Source organism: Ictalurus furcatus, chromosome 24 (genome assembly GCF_023375685.1).
Source record: "Ictalurus furcatus strain D&B chromosome 24, Billie_1.0, whole genome shotgun sequence".
NCBI classification, from domain to species: Eukaryota; Metazoa; Chordata; class Actinopteri; order Siluriformes; family Ictaluridae; genus Ictalurus; species Ictalurus furcatus.
In genome coordinates this window covers 4441-13734 of record NC_071278.1, presented here as the reverse complement: position 1 = coordinate 13734, position 9294 = coordinate 4441, and positions in this window count along the sequence as shown.

The following is a 9294-nucleotide window of genomic DNA, read 5'->3' as shown; positions in this document are numbered from 1 at the left end:
GTGATCACGGTCCAAATACTGTGGCAACTTGCTATAAGCCACCAGTTCAATTGCCACACTAAACCGTGCCTACATATTAGCCATCAGATAAGCACAAATAAAAACTGTTTTAGACATGCACTACATGTCAAAACTTTAGACACACTCATTCTTTTTTTTCTTTCTCTGCATTATAGAATAATTATAAAGTCATCAAAACTCGGGAGTAACACAAATGGAACTATGGGAATTATGTTGTGATTAAAAAAAAATCCAAAATGAATGAAAATATTTTAACACTTGTTATCAGGTTGATATTGTCTTCCTGAGGGAGCCAACTGGGCGCTAATGGCTATGCAAACATCAGGTATCACTGCTTTTGGCGGCCCATAAAGGCGATGGATCCTTCTCTCTGACAGACTCGGATAATTTTTTTTTTATATATATAATACTCATCTCGTCCCTATCATGTAACAATCATAGCAACGGATTGACCCATTTATTACTGACAGACAAAGGTAACTCAGATCCCTCTCACTTCGAATTCGATTCGACCGGCCCGTGAGGGCTCATACAAAAGGCCGCTGTTTGAAAAGATCAACGAGAGTTGTATTATCTCCTTCTCTGTCTCTCTCCATCTTTTTATGGCCTCGATGTTACTTAAAGACCCATATTTCTCAACCTTAAGGTTCCATGTCTCCGTCATATGGCATCCAACCACCACCAAAACATCCAATACAATCAACTTTAGCGGTTCCTCCATCACCAAGTCAGGCATGACGTATGAGTGTGCAGTTGCAATCACAGGCTCTGTCCATATACTCTGCTTGACCTTCCTAAGCATTTTCTTAGGAAAACCCTAACCAGGGTTAGGGTTAGGGGTTAGGGGGTTAGGAGGGTTAGGGGGGTTAGGGTTAGGGTTAAGGGGTTAGGGTTGGGGTTTGGGTTAGCGGTTAGGGTTGCGGTTAGGGTTGGGGTTGGGGTTTGCGGTTAGGGTTAGGGCTAGGGTTAGGGTTAGCGGTTGGGGTTTGGGTTAGGGTTAGCGGTTAGGGTTAGGTTTGCGGTTAGGGTTGGGGGGGTTAGGGTTAGGGGTTAGGGTTAGGGGTTAGGGTTAGGTGGGTTAGGGTTAGGGGTTAGGGTCAGGGTCAGGGTTAGGGTTAGGGGGGTTAGGGATTAGGGTTAGGGTTTAGGGTTAGAGTTAGGGGGTTAGGGTTAGGGGTTAGGGTTAGGGGGGGTTAGGGTTAGGGTCAGGGTTAGGGTTAGGGGGTTTAGGGTTAGGGTTAGGGGTTAGGGCTAGGGTTAGGGTTAGGGTTAAGGGTAGGGGTTAGGGGTTAGGGGGTTAGGGGGTTAGGGTTAGGGTTGGGGGGGTTAGGGTAAGGGCTAGGGTTAGGGCTAGGGTTGGGGTTAGGGTTTAGGGTTGGGGTTTGGGTTAGCGGTTAGGGTTAGGGTTAGGGTTGCGGTTAGGGTTAGGGCTAGGGTTAGGGTTAGCGGTTAGGGTTAGGGTTAGGGGGTTAGGGTTAGGTTTTAGGGTTAAGGTTAAGGTTAGGGTTAGGTTTTAGGGTTAAGGTTAGGGTTAGGTTTTAGGGTTAGGGTTGGGGTTTGGGTTAGCGGTTAGGGTTGGGGTTTGGGTTAGCGGTTAGGGTTAGGGTTGCGGTTAGGGTTAGGGCTAGGGTTAGGGTTAGCGGTTAGGGTTAGGGTTAGGGGGTTAGGGTTAGGTTTTAGGGTTAAGGTTAAGGTTAGGTTTTAGGGTTGAGGTTAGGGTTAGGTTTTAGGGTTGGGGGTTGGGTTAGCGGTTAGGGTTAGGGGCTTAGGGTTAGGTTTTAGGGTTAAGGTTAAGGTTAGGTTTTAGGGTTAGGGTTAGGGTTAGGTTTTAGGGTTAGGGTTAAGGTTAGGGTTAGGGTTAGCTTTTTAGGGTTAGGTGTTAGGGTTAGGGTTAGGTTTTAGGGTTAGGGTTAAGGTTAGGTTTTAGGGTTAGGGTTAGCTTTTAGGGTTAAGGTTAGGGTTAGATTTTAGGTTTTAGGGTGAGGGTTAGGTTTTTTAGGGTTAAGGTTAGGGTTAGGTTTTAGGGTTAAGGTTAAGGTTAGGGTTAGGTTTTAGGGTTAAGGTTAGGGTTAGGTTTTAGGGTTAGGGTTAGGGTTAGGTTTTAGGGTTAGGGTTAGGGTTAGGTTTTAGGGTTAGGTTTTAGGGTTAAGGTTAGGGTTAGGTTTTAGGGTTAGGTTTTAGGGTTAGGTTTTAGGGTTAGGGTTAAGGTTAGGGTTAGGGTTAGGTTTTAGGGTTAGGGTTAAGGTTAGGTTTTAGGGTTAAGGTTAAGGTTAGGGTTAAGGTTAAAGTTAGTGCTTTTAGGAGGGTAGGCGCTAACCTGTGTGCACAGGCCATCTATGTCGTTCGCTCAAATGGATTCACTTCCCATTAAGGCCTTGGGGATGTATAGTACCTAATTTCTTAATCCAGATCTTTTCTGCTCTTTTTCTCTGAAGCACAGACCACAACGGGTTGGCCTGCAGGACCGTGACGCTAAATGAGTCCCATCCGTGCTCCAAAAAGTGTTGGACCAGGTAGGTATTCTTTTCTTTTCCTTTCAGGATATTGTGTTTATGTTGAGTCATTCTGACCAGAATGGTGTTTCCCGTCTCACCCACGTATTGTGTGGAACACTTTTTGCAGGTGATTAGGTAAACCGCATTTTTAGTGTGCACGGTGCCCGATCGGTGAGTACGGAAGACCTCCTTTGTGGTCCTGTTTAGGACATATTCTTTTCGGTAAAGATATTGCCCGCGATGCTTGGGTTTAGCGTCGTGGAGGGCCCGGACTTTAGCTCTAATCAAGTAGTCCTGCAGATTTTTGTTCTTCCGGTACGCTGCGATGACCTTGTGTTTTTTGAATATCTGTGTCTGTCCCAACAGGTTTCGGAAATTGGACCTGACCCCCCTGGTCAGTTTCACCGCGGCCGACGAGTATGTCAGGACGAAGGGCACGACGGTGTCCTCCGTCTGGGTCCCTTTGGTCAGGTACGATTTCAGGATTTTTCTAAGAAATGACCTGTTGTATCCTCGCGGCTTGAGTGCTTTAAAGAGGATTCGCGTCGCTTCCATGAAGTCTCGTTCCCGGGTGCATATGCGGCTAAACCTCAGGAGTTGCGACTTGACTAGGCCGGAATAGGTGTGTTTGGGGTGGAAGCTCCTTTTATGCAATAGGGCATGCGTGTCGGTCTCCTTGAAGAAGACTTTAATATCCAGTTTGTGTGACGAATTAAAATCCGGGCCCTTGTACGTAGTGGTGTCTAGGAAGTCCACCGACTCATAACTAATAGTGGATTTAAGTGTGATGGACGGATTGTGGTTATTTAAAGAGGCCTCGAAATCCCTGAACTCCTCCTCAGAGTGGGTCCATACTCCCCAGATATCATCCAGATATCTGAAGTAGTGAAGGGGCCGTCTGTGGCATTCGGCCAAAGCCGAAGCCTCCCACTCTGCCATAAAGATGTTGGCGTAGGCCGGGGCGAACTTCTTGCCCATCGCCGTGCCTTTAATTTGCAGGAAAAATTCCCCGTTGAACTCAAAGTCATTTCTGTTTAAATTGATGTCTAAAAGTCGGATGAGTTCCTCGTCAGGCCTGGAGGCGTCCGGGTGTTTTTTAAGTATGTTTTTTATCGCCCGAATTCCCTCTCCGATGTCGATGTTCGTATATAGGCTATCAATGTCCATGGTGAAAAGGATGGCTTTTGGCGGGATTTTTAGTCCTTTCACCTTGTGTACAAAATCGTACGTATCTTTAATGTAACTGGGGTGGCCCATAGAAAGGGGATTTAAATAACGATCCAGGAATTCGGCCGTGTAGTAGGTCTCGCTACCGCAGTCTGATACTATGGGTCTTCCCGGGGGAATTTCATAGGGCCTGCTCCATTTTGCTCGGTCCTTATGTATTTTCGGGAGCATGTAAAACCTCCTGCTCCTCGGTTCTAAATTCCCCAGCAGGTAGGATTTTTGTTTCGCGTTAATGTATTTTTTTGTGTAAAGACCTTGTGTTATTTCTTTAACCATCGGTATGGTGTCTAGGTAGATTGGTTCTTTCAATCTCCTATAATATTTAGGGTCATTTAGCTGTCTGTACCCCTCCCATAAATATTGTTCCCGATCCATAATCACTATGGCACTCCCTTTGTCTGCCGGTTTTAAAATAATCTGTTTGTTGTTCTGCAGTTCCCTGAGAGCATCGATCTCCCCCGGAGTGAGGTTCGGTTCTTCTCGGGGTGGCCTGAAATGATTTTTAAAAAGTTTTAGGTCCGTCTCAAATAGCTTGAGAAGTTCTGCGGGTAGTTTATCCGTCGGCGGGGTCCAGTCAGATTTAGGTGTGAACGGAGGTGGTTCTTTTTGTGTGTCATTATGGAAATAGGCTGCTAATTTTAGTCTTCTGTGGTATTGCTGTAGGTCGAATCGTGTTTGTGTTACCTGTGGCTTTATACCCGTTGTGCCCGATGGAATAAACGTTAGGCCTTTATTAAGGAGGCTAAGTTGACAGGGAGTGATGTGGAATTTTTTTGATAGGACGATGACATTTCTATTCCCCTCCTGTATATGCAGGCTTATGGGGGGATTTAATTTAAATATCGCAGCCAGTGCTGGAGCATGCTACCGGCCGTGTCCGCCGTCCAATGAATCAGGTCACCTTTGGTTCGAAATTCAGAGCCGGGTAGGGCCGGAATGTGTTTGAGGTTTTTCGTGATGTAGGCGTTAAGGGTATCTAGATGTATTTGTTCGTTGGGCGGGAGCTCAGGAGAAAAATTCACCACCGGCACCCAGATTTCCGCCCGAGGGAATTTTTCTTTGGCCGTTCTCAATAGCCCTTGAAGCCCCTTGATGGCTGTTTCGTTGACGTTATTAGTTCTGCCATTTATGCCCAACGAAAAAATGACGTGTTCCGTGTCAATAGAGACTGTGTTTTTGTCGAGCATCTGTTTTACATGCGCAAATTTGGCCCCCGGATAGCTCTCTATCTGTAGGTCGGGGTTCTGAAAAGGTGGCATTCTGGACAGATTGGAGTCCCCGACAATGAGGAATTTTCTCCGGGCCGTCAGCGTCCATTGAGATTTTCTTTTTGTCGCTATGTGTCTGTTAGGCCTGTCTTCCCGCACGTCACAGTGCACTCCGGGAGACGTGCCGGGCCCTAAGCATAAGAGGGCCTGTGTGGCCGTTTTGAGGCTAGTGATTTTGGTGGGGCTCGAAGTCACCTCTTGCGGAGCGACCTTCTGTGGTTCGCGCTCCCCTTGGTCCTCGAAGCAGATGAGGTCATCCTCTTCCTGTCTGACACAGGGGTTAGGACGCCGCCGAGGACTGCGTTGTACTTTCGGGGAGGACAGGAGACAAAGGGAAATGTCCGAGTCGCTGTCCGGGTCCTCCTCCCTAACGGGGGACCAATCGTGCAGCGGGTCGGTCATGGTGGACACCGTAGCGGACCTCACGGGCAGAGATCGTGATTCCGTCTCCGTGTGTATCAGTGCCTGCACCGTGACCGTTCTAGCCGGTGTGTTTTGTGGTCGGGGAGGAGTAGGAGAGGGATCCCGGGTCTCGGTCTCCTCTCCCGTCCGAACCGGATCGGTGGGAGGAAGCACCGTCCGCCACGTCTCTCCCACCAGCCCGTGAGCCTCATGCACAGTTTTATCTGTGAGCCTTTTGCCAATACCCCGTTTTGCCCACACGATGGCAGTGTTGAAGCATTCTTCCCAATCCTTGGAGGAAAGGTGCTGCAGTTTGGCCATTTCCTCCCCCAATGCATCATCGTAATGGTTCTTGAGAACCAGCATTGTGGTGTAGGCCCAATTTTTAGCATTGCCCTCAATGAGGGAGCGTGTCGTGGCGTTTGGCAACGCAGGTTTGATGACCTCTGACAGGTGTCTTTCAATTTTGCTGATAGACGGAGGCTGTTCCTGGCTAATATTGTTTTTGTGGTGTATTATTTTAATGATTCTAAAAAGGAGACGGGTTTTGGTGACAAAGTCAGGGTCATCGGAGTGCTTGGGCTTCGTGTTAGGTTGGGGACGTGTGTTTTTGTCTTTAGGATACGAGCGCGCCGTACGCACTCCGTCCCGTTCCCAGTGACGTACTCGCTTCGTGAGGGCTTTCGGTCGAGACGTAAACGTAACGGGTCCCGAGAGGGCCCGGGTTTCGAAAAATTGCGGTCCGCCAGACCGTCGCTGGAACTCACCGCGGTGAGTCGGTGCTACTCTCCCGTGGCCACCGTATCTGACCATGTCCGCATAGGAGAGCATTCCCTCCCCCTGTGCGTAACGTGGGGCTCGGTAGCCACCGTATTCGACCGCGTTCCCATAGAAGGGCGCTCTCTCTGCCCGTGAACGCTGTACGGGGTTGTGATGAGTATGGGGCGTGGGCCAAACATCGCCCTGGACGGTACGTTTGCGTCTGCGTGTGACGACTGTCCAGTCGTCCCTTTCTGGCCAAAACATGTTTCGGTAATTTTCTTTCAGTCGTAACGAATCAGGAGGTTTGATGGACTCCGGTAAGTATATATATTTATATATATTTTTAAACAATCTTTTTTGTGTCCTATTATGAATTTTTCGGTGTATCAACTGAATGTGGGTTCTTACTAATGTCCAATTACAATGTTTTTATATTTTTTAGGTGTTGGGGAAAAAAAATAAGTATTATTTGGTATGTATCGATGTACTGTTTTAAGTACAGTGTATCTTAAATCAAACTATGAATATAAGTGGATGGAATACTTTCCTTAAGCTTTTAGTTCTTAAATGAATGTGGATTTTTACTGGTGTCAAATTTCAATATATTTATATTTTTTTGGTGTTGGAAGAAGAAAATAAGTAGTATTTGGTTTGTATCAATGTACTTTTTTTAGGAGTAAGGTGTATTTTCAATCAATAATGAATATAATTAAATGAAGAATTTTCCTTAGACTTTAGTCTACGCAAAGTTCAAAAATAGAAAATCAGAAAAATGAACAAGCCGTCGCCGCAACGTTTCGGTTCCCTCAGAACCTTCTTCAGGCAGGCTTGTTCTGTTATTTCAAAAAAGAAAAAAGAAAATAAAGGAGAAGAAGAAAAAGGGGTTGGAAAAAAGAAAAGAAAATGTTCAAAATGAATAAAACTTAATAGAATAAAGCAAATGAGTCAACAGAGGATCAAAAATGGCAGATTTCTAAGTACAAATAGTTGTTCAGGGCTTTCTCTCTCAGAGCTGGAAGCAATGAATGGGATTCTGCCGTTTCAATCCTTCCCTTATATAGGGGTGGGAGGCGGGACTAAATTCGAAAGGGCCAATGGATGTTTTTCTCCTTCTCTTGGCTTAAAAGAAGTTAGCTCCCAGCCATATCCACTTTTGGGATTATTATTTTATTTGTTTGTAATTTTCAAAGGGATTTTTCGGTTGGCATTAACGTATTCTTATATGTATTTTTCTTATCCCTAGTATAAATGATTACACTTAAATTTCCCATAACCGGATTATTTATGATTATACTAGTTGTACTTGAGCAGAATGATTATAAGAAAGAGATAGTGAGTCCCTGAGTTTTTTTTGCCGACATGAGGCACGGGCCGATTAGGGTTGGGGTTTGGGTTAGCGGTTAGGGTTAGGGTTAGGGTTGCGGTTAGGGTTAGGGCTAGGGTTAGGGTTAGCGGTTAGGGTTAGGGTTAGGGGGTTAGGGTTAGGTTTTAGGGTTAAGGTTAAGGTTAGGGTTAGGTTTTAGGGTTAAGGTTAGGGTTAGGTTTTAGGGTTAGGGTTGGGGTTTGGGTTAGCGGTTAGGGTTGGGGTTTGGGTTAGCGGTTAGGGTTAGGGTTAGGGTTGCGGTTAGGGTTAGGGCTAGGGTTAGGGTTAGCGGTTAGGGTTAGGGTTAGGGGGTTAGGGTTAGGTTTTAGGGTTAAGGTTAAGGTTAGGGTTAGGTTTTAGGGTTGAGGTTAGGGTTAGGTTTTAGGGTTGGGGGTTGGGTTAGCGGTTAGGGTTAGGGGCTTAGGGTTAGGTTTTAGGGTTAAGGTTAAGGTTAGGTTTTAGGGTTAGGGTTAGGGTTAGGTTTTAGGGTTAGGGTTAAGGTTAGGGTTAGGGTTAGCTTTTTAGGGTTAGGTGTTAGGGTTAGGTTTTAGGGTTAGGGTTAAGGTTAGGTTTTAGGGTTAGGGTTAGCTTTTAGGGTTAAGGTTAGGGTTAGATTTTAGGTTTTAGGGTGAGGGTTAGGTTTTTTTAGGGTTAAGGTTAGGGTTAGGTTTTAGGGTTAAGGTTAAGGTTAGGGTTAGGTTTTAGGGTTAAGGTTAGGGTTAGGTTTTAGGGTTAGGGTTAGGGTTAGGTTTTAGGGTTAGGTTTTAGGGTTAAGGTTAGGGTTAGGTTTTAGGGTTAGGTTTTAGGGTTAGGTTTTAGGGTTAGGGTTAAGGTTAGGGTTAGGGTTAGGTTTTAGGGTTAGGGTTAAGGTTAGGTTTTAGGGTTAAGGTTAAGGTTAGGGTTAAGGTTAAAGTTAGTGCTTTTAGGAGGGTAGGCGCTAACCTGTGTGCACAGGCCATCTATGTCGTTCGCTCAAATGGATTCACTTCCCATTAAGGCCTTGGGGATGTATAGTACCTAATTTCTTAATCCAGATCTTTTCTGCTCTTTTTCTCTGAAGCACAGACCACAACGGGTTGGCCTGCAGGACCGTGACGCTAAATGAGTCCCATCCGTGCTCCAAAAAGTGTTGGACCAGGTAGGTATTCTTTTCTTTTCCTTTCAGGATATTGTGTTTATGTTGAGTCATTCTGACCAGAATGGTGTTTCCCGTCTCACCCACGTATTGTGTGGAACACTTTTTGCAGGTGATTAGGTAAACCGCATTTTTAGTGTGCACGGTGCCCGATCGGTGAGTACGGAAGACCTCCTTTGTGGTCCTGTTTAGGACATATTCTTTTCGGTAAAGATATTGCCCGCGATGCTTGGGTTTAGCGTCGTGGAGGGCCCGGACTTTAGCTCTAATCAAGTAGTCCTGCAGATTTTTGTTCTTCCGGTACGCTGCGATGACCTTGTGTTTTTTGAATATCTGTGTCTGTCCCAACAGGTTTCGGAAATTGGACCTGACCCCCCTGGTCAGTTTCACCGCGGCCGACGAGTATGTCAGGACGAAGGGCACGACGGTGTCCTCCGTCTGGGTCCCTTTGGTCAGGTACGATTTCAGGATTTTTCTAAGAAATGACCTGTTGTATCCTCGCGGCTTGAGTGCTTTAAAGAGGATTCGCGTCGCTTCCATGAAGTCTCGTTCCCGGGTGCATATGCGGCTAAACCTCAGGAGTTGCGACTTGACTAGGCCGGAATAGGTGTGTTTGGGGTG